We start from the raw sequence: 10579 nt of genomic DNA, 5'->3' as shown, positions 1-10579 counted from the left end.
TTAAAGGAGATGTATTCACTACTTAGACAGTTCCATCTGAGCCACTGGCTTTCCTATTCTTGAACATTTATTTTGGGTTGAGATGGAGAACTGAACCCAACATATCTGATAACTGGTTCGACAAACTAATAGGCTACTGTATCGCAAAAGTGATATTGAATTGTGTTTGGTTGTCAACACAACCAAATCTAAACATGTGAAGGAGATGTATCCTTGGATAGTTCTGTCTGTGCCACTGAGTCAGGCTTTAATTCCAATTTGCCTACAAATGATTAATTGATACGTGGGATTCACGTCTCTATTTCAACCAAAAATCTTTAAATGCACTTTGATTAGATTTAGTCATATTCTTTAACTTTCATTTTTGGCAGAGATGGAGACATGAATCCAACATATTTTCTTACTAACTTGTAGATTCCATTTGACATTTAATTTACATTTCATTTGCCCTGACTTTGATAGCAACAGTGAATCTTTAAGTGTATATTTCTCAAACAATCATTCTCACGATAGCACTTTGGTAACAGTCAGTGACAAATATCATAGCTAAGCAGGGTTCGGTTTTGTTAAAACCCTGAATGTGAGACCAAAGGGTACAGCTGTAGATAGATCAACTCTCCAGTAGGAAGTGCTGCCCAGCCTAGTCTTTTTCTTATAATGGATATTAGGTTGAAGAGCAGATGTTGTTTCAAGGATACAAATTCAACATATTTGTCAATGCTAAAAATTGGTTACCATAGTGACATAATACTGTGGTTGAAATTTCACCCTCAAAACAACCGTTTACGTTGATGAGTTTTTTTCAAATCCAATGTATTTTCCACATCATAATACATTGACAAAATCGATCAGAATTGCACTGATCTGTAGGAGAATTCAACAGCCAAGGCACGTAGGGGTACACTGAAATACATGCCTCTAAGATGAAGTTCTCAAAAGCATAGCTGCAGTTTATTGGGTATACTAAAGGCCTTAGAGCTAAGTTCCCAGCCTTGTAGTTAGAAGGATCTTACTGGCATCCATGTTGAGAAACCCTGAAACAGAATGAAAACAACTTGTTTCAATCGGTGCTGTTCATATAACATGTTTCCTCATAATTGGGCAAGGAGTTTAGGTCTCTGATTGCTGGGTGTGCATGGGTATTTTGACCTAACAGAGGCTCTGAGTGTTGTAGAGGTGGGTAGTAGACATCTATCGGACTCTCACCCTGGAAGATGGCTAGATATGCCAAGTAATTGGACCAAACAAGGCCCAGTCATGCCTGACTCATACACAGGGGACCCCAGAATGACAGGGACCACTATAACTGACACCGATTCAGCAGAGCCATAGGAGGGTATTCTATCTGAACTGTGGTGTGGTAGTAGTGAATGATGCTAGGTTAATAGTGTAGCTGTAAAATATGACCAATGAGAGAGACTTCCTGAGTCCTTGCAAAGTGAAGCAACTTTATACATGTCCGAGGTGACACAGTTATATCACAAGGTGAGTGCAATCTTATTCAGTCTTGTCTGAACCCTTGCTCTCTCAGGTTTCACTCCTACATACCCAAGGGATGAATAGGTAGAATCAAAGATGAAGGGTTCTACCTACTCAACATGAAATGTTACATTGAAGTAGAAAGAAAAAACACAAATACAGTATAATGGAACGTACAATGCAATCCAGTGAAATAAGTATTCATTGTCCTGGGAAAAATCTGTTGTTGAAATGACCGAAGAAAGTAAGGTTTACTTAACGAGTGTAGGCTTTGACAGACTGCATATAGACTAACATTTACCATTAAAAATGAGAAAGCATTGTTACTTTTATACTTACATCAGGGACATGTTGTCACGCCCTGACCTTAGTTATCTTTGTTTTCTGCGCCTCGGTCTCCTCGTTATGACGACCGTGACACATGTTAGAATATTTGAGAGTGTTGGAGTAAGTGTAACTGTCTGTGACATTCAGAAAGAGACACAGTTGAAGGAACGAAGAGGCAATGCAGGCACTGGAACTGAGATGCTGCTGTCCATGGTTCTGCAACTGGCTGCTCTAATGATGTATGCCTCAACAATGGGAGAAAGTCCACTTCACTCCCAGATTACGTTTAATGAAATGTCAATCCTATCCTAAGTTATTGTCTTTTCCCCAAGTGGATACAGACAAACATTAACATATGGGATTTATTTTCATTATGCAGCTTCTGTTAATTAGCGACATAGAAATGTAGATGTGTCCACGCTGTACTTAAAAACTCGAGATAATTGTTAGAAAAACAGACACGGCATGCTACTTCATAAAGAATTAGCAAACTGCTTTTGCTGTTATTGAGAGCTACAATATATTCACCACTTGTAGCAAAAGAGGAGCATTGATAATGTCCAACATTCCTACACAACAAGGCTTTCAAGGCTGTTTCGGGCTGTAGCAAATACACTTGTGCCATCATGTCAGCCCATTATACGTTTGTGAAAGTAGCTTGTTCAAAATTGTGTAAGCGTTTAAAAAGTTGTCAGTTTGTTCATGGTTGAATGCCACGCTCACCACATGACCTCACTAACTACAGTATATTTCCGCCATCTATCCCCCCTCCAAAAAATGTCCTGCTCTCCCCCAGGAGCACAATGTGCAGGGGAGGTTGTTGAGGAGACACAAGACAGAACATAATAATGGTGAATATGGGATGTATTTCAGTCAGACGCCCCAACCTGGGTGTCATTCATGTCTGCATCATTTTGTCATTAATGTAAATATAATTATATGTTTTTGGCCTAATCAATGGTTGTTAAATGAGTCATCTTTGATTGACTTGTGGAAGCAGTCTGAGAGGAGGATCTGTGAATGGAATGCAGAATAGGGCTGGGAGCTGGGAAATTGTTAATCCAGGTTGCCATGGTGATTGGAGCTGGATGCAGAATGCCTGAGGAGAGAGGTGGGCCCAGGGGCGGGGGGAGGAGGGATCGAGCCGGTTGTCACTGACTCCTGACAGCACCGATACAAAAATACTGCTCTACCTGTCTCACATACAAAATATCAACTGTCTGGGTTAGACTGGGATTTTTAAATTTATGCATGCAAAAGTAAAGAATCTCTCTCAATGAGGAACTACATTGTTGGTGCCTGTGCTCAAGAAATGTCTCAATATTATGTAATGCATATAAGAAAGAAACATGTTGTAATGATTGCCTACAAAGATGTTCAGAATTATTACGGTAATACAAGTCCCAGACACAACATTTCATAAACTTAAAATGGGAGCCGAAATATTATCTTTGTACATATCCGTTGTAGCTAATTGGATTGACATATAAAGGAAAAAATATAGAATCTCTTCAAAATACAACTCCTTTACAGACCTCATACTATGATTGGAATATCAAAAGCTAATTTCTTTAAACAGTCTGGTGTGAAGTCAGCACTGTTTACTTTCACACCTGTTACTTCCAAAGAAGGCTGATTTCTATGGTGGAAACAGAAGCTATCTGATCATACGATTATACTGGGCTTACACAAACATGTAACGCAGCATCAAAACCAAGAATTGATTCAGAAGCCTTTATTTTCTGAACTATGAATCAATTTATCAAACCCTTTGCTCCATTTTCGCTTTGTTCCTTTTGAATCCACTATATGGTCAGACCGTCGTTCCTCAGAAAGTAGGCAAATAGATAAATCAAACAAACTCTGAAGTCTTTCTTGATAATTCTCTGCACCACAAAAGATTTGCCAAGTGGCAAACATTGTGCAGCTAAGTTTGGCTTTGAGGTTTAGTTTAACACTCTATCGTGTCTTCGTTTTGGATCTGTAGCCATGGCTGTGAAAGTGATCCAAGGAAGGAGTGTCTTTATTCAGGTAGATATGCAGGTTTCCAGCCACCACCTACACACAGCTCCCCAGACAACGCTCACTAAGGAAGATCAGCAGTGACAGGCCTTACTGAGATTCAAATCTGAAAGCCATGAGTGGGTGCTTTGATTGACAGCTGGGATAAAAGTGTTGACTATTCTGATACAGCGTTACATGATATGGGGAATATTACATTGACCCTCTGAAGTGATAACTGGGTAATATTATAAGGTGGAAGCCTCAGAGTAACCCACTGCTGCCACCAATTTAATGTAAGAGGGAATAGTCTAAAGTATCCCATGAGATATTTAGGGATAATGTGTAGTATAGATCAGGGTTGATGAGCAAAAGGAACTACTTTGATTGTATATTACAAAGAAAACAGTGTAGAATCTCCATACATGCAATTACATTTCATCAGCACAATGATCAGTAAAGGTACCATACATGGCATACTGCACATTATCCAGTGTGATATAAAAGGCACATCTGACACAAGCATGTATATATGCCCCCTCTGAGTCCATTACTGATGTGTGTAGCATTGATCAGCTGTTCTCATTACTGCAGCTCCCTTCGTAGCCCATGGGTTCATTGGACAGACAGCACTATGGGCACCATCCTTACACGGGTAGTGTTGTTTGGCTGTGTTGTTCTTTATGTAGTTACAATGACTGGATCAGTGCATTTGTCATGTGCCAAGAAGAATGGCTACTGTTGTTCAAATTTGACAGCACTTTGAAGACTATTGTGTTGTTCGTGACTTTCGGTCTCATCTTTACGTACAGTACACGTCAAGAGATTTTCTTGTCCTCATCGCAGTCCCCGTGTCATACGAAGGTCGTCAGCTGTAAACGTTACTGCCACTCCACATCAGAAAGGAGAAGAGAGATGAGGGAAGAATGCAAATAGTCCCTCACTCCACCCCTCCCTCTCGTCTTCCTGACCAGACGAGCAGTGGCGTACCCAGCCACCTTTTCTTCACTCTCATTTATTTCAATTTGTCATGCTTTGATCTCCCCCTTTGAGAGAGGGAGCGAGCAGTGGAGAGAGATGGGGAGAGAAATTGGTATCTCCACTCTGGCTGTAATGAAACGTTTAGATGCAAATGCAGCTATGCCTCTGCATTAATGGTGCAGATGAAGGGAGATGGTTTTCGGCACCCTGCCCACTCCACCTAAAAACCTTTTAATCCAGGTTAAAGTGGGATACTTCTTGGTAATCAGTACTGGCACTTTCAGAGACAGTATTATGGTAAAAGCTCTCTGAGTGATGCTACAGGGTAGGGTGTGGAGAGGGGGTCTGACAGCCTAGGGAGTCAAAAGGTATATATTTGATATAGATTAATATTGACTTGTTTTTAATGTCAGAGTGGACAGTGAAAGGCTGCTCCAACTGTTCTTAAACATTGTGGAAATGTTCTGAGTTTCATACAGTTATGAATGGACTTGCAGGAGTGGTTTGAGTGCTTGTCTCTCTCCCTGCGTATGTTGATTTCAATTGTGAAACATCATATCCCTGGAAATGTGGTTACATGTATGAGTTGGTAAAGGTTTATGGGATTATAATGATGACAGAGCCATGTGAGATAGTATTTAGAATTTCGTGGTCGCACATTGACATTAGTGGCTGCAAATGTAATCAGCAAATGTGTAATTGAATTTCGCAAACTTGTATCTTGACATTTGAATACATTCAATAAGATTTGCATGTATAATTTATTTTCAGAATAATTACAAGCGATTTATGAGTATGAATATTCTGCTGTGAATCAAAAATACACTTGCAGATTTTGAATATGCACGCGCTCGGAGTTCACTACATGGCCAAAAGTATGTGGACAGCCCTTCAAATGAGTGGATTCGGCTACTTCAGCCACACCTGTTGCTGACAGCTGTCACGACTTCTGCTGAATTCGGTCCCTCTCCTTGTTCGGGTGGTGTTCGACGTCACCGACCGTCTAGCCATCATTGATCCATTTTTCATTTTCCATTGGTTTTGTCTTATCTTCCTTCACACCTGGTTCCAATCCCATTCATTACATGTGTATTTAACCCTCTGTTTCCCCTCATGTCCTTGTCAGAGATTGTTTGTTGTATGTAGGTGTGTTATTTATTCTGGTGTGCGATGGGTTTTGCACCCTTTTATGTTATTTTGTATACTTTGGTTTTCTGAGGTTTTTTTAATGTTTATTAAACAGCTCTGTTTTTACCAAGTTCATTCTCCTGCGCCTGACTTCCCTGCCACCCGCACGCACCGCATTACAACAGCTGTATAAAATCAAGCACACATCCATGCAGTTTCCATAGACAAACATTGGCAGTAGAATTGCACGTACTGAAGAGCTCAGTGACACCGTCATAGGATGCCACCTTTCCAACAAGTCAGTTTGTCAAATTACTGCCCTGCTAGAGCTTCCCTGGTCAACCGTAAGTGCTGTTATTGTGAAGTGGAAACGTCTAGGAGCAACAACGGCTCAGCCGCGAAGTGATAGGCCACACAAGCTCACAGAAAGGGACCGTCGAGCTCTGAAATGCGTAACGAGTAAAAATCATATGTCCTCGGTTGCAACACTCACTACCGAGTTCAAAACTGCCTCTAGAAGCAACGTCAGCACAATAACTGTTCGTCGAGAGCTTCATGAAATGGGTTTCACTGCCTGAGCATCCGCACACAAGCCTAAGACAACCTTGCGCAATGCCAAGCGTTGGCTGGAGTGGTGTAAAGCTCACCATCATTGGACTCTAGAGCAGTGGAAACGCGTTCTCTGGAGTGATGAATCACGCTTCACCATCTGGCAGTCCAACAGACGAATCTGAGTTTGGCGAATGACAGGAGAACGCTACCTTCCAGAATGCATAGTGACAATGGTCAAGTTTGGTGGATGAGGAATAATGGTCTAGGGCTGTTTTTTATGGTTCAGGCTAGGCCCCTTAGTTCCAGTGAAGGAAAATCTTAATGCTACAGCATACAATGACATTCTAGACAATTCTGTGCTTCCAACTTTGTGGCAACAGTTTGGGGAAGGCCCTTTCCTGTTCCAGCATGACAATGCCCCTGTGCACAATGCGAGGTCCATACAGAAATGATTTGTCGAGATCGGTGTGGAAGAACTTGACTGGCCTGCACAGAGCCCTGACCTCAACCCCATCGAACAGCTTTGGGATGAATTGGAATGCCAACTGCGAGCCAGGCCTAATCGCCCAACATCAGTGCCTGACCTCACAAATGCTTGTGTGGCTGAATGGAAGAAGGTCCCCGCTGCAATGTTCCAACATCTAGTGGACAGCCTTCCCAGAAGAGTGGAGGCTGTTATAGCAGCAAAGGGGGGTGAATTCCGGCGCCGAGGAAGGCTTCAGCCTTGGAGCTGGATTGGACACTGTTCCTGGACTGGGCACCGGCGCAGAGGAAGGCTCCTGCCATTGAGCGGGACTGGACACCGTGCCTGGACTGGGCACCGGGGCAGAGGAAGGCTCCGGCCTTGGAGCGGGACTGGACACCGTGCCTGGACTGGGGAGGCGCACTGGAGGCCTGGTGCATGGAGCCGGCACAGGTGGCACCGGACTGGTGACACGCACTTCAGGACGAGTGCGGAGAGCTGGCACAGGACATACCGGACTGGGAAGGCGCACTGGAGGCCTGGTGCGTGTAGCTGGCACAGACTTCACCAGACTGCTGACAGGCTTTTCAGGTCAAATGTTGAGCAGAACACACTTGACCAGCATCTCTCTCATCTCTCAACTTATCCATCGCCTCCACGACAGTCTCTGGCTCTTCAGGGTAAGTACGGGGAGCTGGCACAGATGGCACCGGACTGATGACCCGCTCTTCCACTCTCCGCTGCTCCGCCGACCACCCCTTGTGCCGCCCCCCCCCAAAAAATCTTGGGGTTTCTGTGGCCGCGGTCCCCGGCGTCGTTGCTGTCCTCCCACCTTCCTTGATGTCTCCTTCCAAGGAAGGGTCTCACATCTGGACATGATTTCCTCCCATGTCCAAAACTCTTTAACCTCCATGGTCCTGCGTTGGTGGGATATTCTATCACGGTCGTGTGGAAAGACGGCCCAAGGCGCAGCGTGATTTGAGTTCCACATATTTAAAACAATAAACAAACACCGACTGTGAACAAACGTAGTGCTACATGCACTCACTCAAAACAATATCCCACAAAGTAGGAGGGAGAAAGGGCTTCCTAAATATGATCCCCAATTAGAGGCAATGATTACCAGCTGCCTCTAATTGGGAACCATACAAACCAGCCACATAGAAAATAAATGACAAGAACACCCCCCAAGTCACGCTCTGACCTAAACACCATAGAGAACCGAGGGCTCTCTATGGTCAGGGCGTGACAGTTCCAGCAATCAAATCTCAGGAAGAAGCTCCCAATACGAGAGAGGATGAGGTAAATGAAACAAAAAGGATCTACTTGAAAGTAATCATCTCTTTATCTGTGTTCATCAATCTTTTTTGTGAAAAGTCATGACAGTAGTTTGCTTATCATATTAAATATAATGGTACATGTCAGACAAACTCCAGACCAGCCATTGCATTGACAGCCACTATTGCATTAGCCATCTATCATCCTAGCTTTACTATCAACCGGCTCGCTTATGTGTTTAATTAGACAAGTTACTGACTGACTAGGATTATTGTTATTCATGGTTTTGATGTTATTGCATTTCAGGTGAAGAGGGAGTAAGATCACTAGAAAGCAGCATGCTGTCAAACCACCACAAGACCCTAGAGGTATTATAGTCCATGCTTATGAACTCTTCTTTTTAGTTGAATAGCCCATTTATATCAATGACACTAACAAAATGGTTGGATTGTTCAGCAATGTACAGTAAATGCTAAAATGGCTTTTGTGGTGAAATGTACATAATGTATTTATTGTCATCTCCCGATCAGGTCACTGCATGCTGTGACAAGGGCCTGGAGGGTGACACACATCTGCTTCAAGCTGCATGCCTGAATACTGGGGCCTTCAGTAGTACCTTCCCTTTGATTACAGCAAGAGTCTTCTTATCTCTGTTTTGTAGCCATTTAACATGTAGTGTGTGTAACAACTCAAATTCATAGAAACTACTATGAACACAAGAACTGACTTATATTCACTTGTCCCTGGCTGCGTTTGGACTGGCACAGTGGCGACCTGTCATTCAGGGCAGGTTGGGCAGAGCCTGTTTGAGCCCCACCTGTTTGGCTTTTTGCATGTTATTTTGGCATTATACGTGTCACTTATCAGTTTGCAAACAATGTAAAAAAAAAAAAAGTAATAACTGAGTCAATAAAGCTGCATACAAACATGGTTTATTTTTTGCTTTCTTGAGTAAGGCAGCTCCAAAATGCTGGAGTTTTAGCCTAGCTCAGTGCTTTCTATGGTGGTGGGGCAGCCAGCAGAAAATAGAGGGTTTGGTAATGGCCTCTAGTTATGCCGTGATTGGCTCAGTGTTCAGTCACTCATGGGGACACTGTCACTGCTAAATCTACGGGGAGAGCTCAAAAATGCAAGCCCCTTGGGTGCTGCTATAAAATGACATTAGAAGTGCCAATCCAAGAAGGTTCAAGGTCGTTGGCCACACATAAAATGATGTCAAATCACGTTATAGCTACAGTATCTTTGATTGAACATGTCAACATCATCCTTTCAAATTCTCAGCTAGCAAGCTATCAGTCACCATCATGAATCACGTCAACAATCTACCGGCAAATGCTTTACAACCCTTGTCATATGAAGGGAACTGTCGATAGCTGACAACAGGGCGGCAGGTTTATTGATGTTCTGCTCTACAGTTCCATGGCACAGCAGACTCGTCCGAAAAGTTGCATAGACTATACAATCAATTAACATGTGTTTCCCCCACCAAACAGCGGTGTTGGACATGTGCTTCATGCATTTCTGTTTGAAGGTAGCCTTTATGTGTTTCAAGTTGTACCTTCATGTCTGTAACATCATTCTCACTCTCTTTGACCCGTAAGCCCTCACCTCCCATTGGCCCAGGGCATCTGGCAAAACCCTCTAATCAGTCTCTGACAGGAAGTTACTTCAGGAGTAGACAGGTTAATGGTGTATAGGGCTTCATCACTCTGCATATGCGTGGAGTATTAACTATCAACAGTGCATTTTGAAAGTATTCAGACCCCTTGACTTTCCCCACATGTTATGTTACAGCCTTATTCTAAAATTGATTAAATACATTGTTTTCCTCAATCTACATACAATACCTCATTATGACAAAGTGAAAACAGGTTTCTATACATTTTAGCAAAAAAAAAAAGACAAAAACAGAAATACCTTATTTACATAAGTATTCAGTCACGTTGCTACTTGACTTGAAATTGAGCTCAGGTGCATCCGGATCCATTGATCATCCTTGAGATGTTTCTACAACTCTACCACAGTCCACCTGTGGTAAATGCAATTGAATAGACATGATTCGGAAAGGCACAAACTTGCCTATATAAGGTCCCACAGTTGACAGTGCATGTCAGAGCAAAAACAAAGCCATGATATTGAAGGAATTGTCCATAGAGCTCCGAGACAGGATTGTTTCAGGGCACAGATCTGGGGAAAGGTACCAACAAATGTCTGCAGCGTTGAAGGTCCTCCATGATGAAGGCCTCCATCATTCTTAAATGGAAGAAGTTTGGAACCCCCGAGACTCTTCCTAGAGTTGGCCGCCCAGCCAAACTGAGCAATCGGGGGAGAAGGGCCATGGTCAGGGAGGTGACAGAGAGCTACAGAGAT

The 10579-nt window shown here is 43.0% G+C and overlaps 1 long non-coding RNA gene across 1 annotated transcript; it reads left to right on the top strand.

Annotated features, from left to right (window-relative positions):
- The first annotated feature begins 8124 nt into the window (after window positions 1-8124).
- On the top strand, window positions 8125-9012 carry LOC118359514 (uncharacterized). Its single transcript, XR_004820689.1, has 3 exons — window positions 8125-8233; window positions 8516-8577; window positions 8740-9012. It is a non-coding gene; the product is annotated as an uncharacterized LOC118359514 (long non-coding RNA).
- The last annotated feature ends 1567 nt before the right edge of the window (window positions 9013-10579 follow it).

The sequence above is a fragment of the Oncorhynchus keta genome, chromosome 27, assembly GCF_023373465.1.
Source record: "Oncorhynchus keta strain PuntledgeMale-10-30-2019 chromosome 27, Oket_V2, whole genome shotgun sequence".
In the NCBI taxonomy this organism is placed as follows: domain Eukaryota; kingdom Metazoa; phylum Chordata; class Actinopteri; order Salmoniformes; family Salmonidae; genus Oncorhynchus; species Oncorhynchus keta.
Note: the sequence above shows the minus strand (reverse complement) of the source record. Positions and strands in the feature narration are given on the sequence as shown.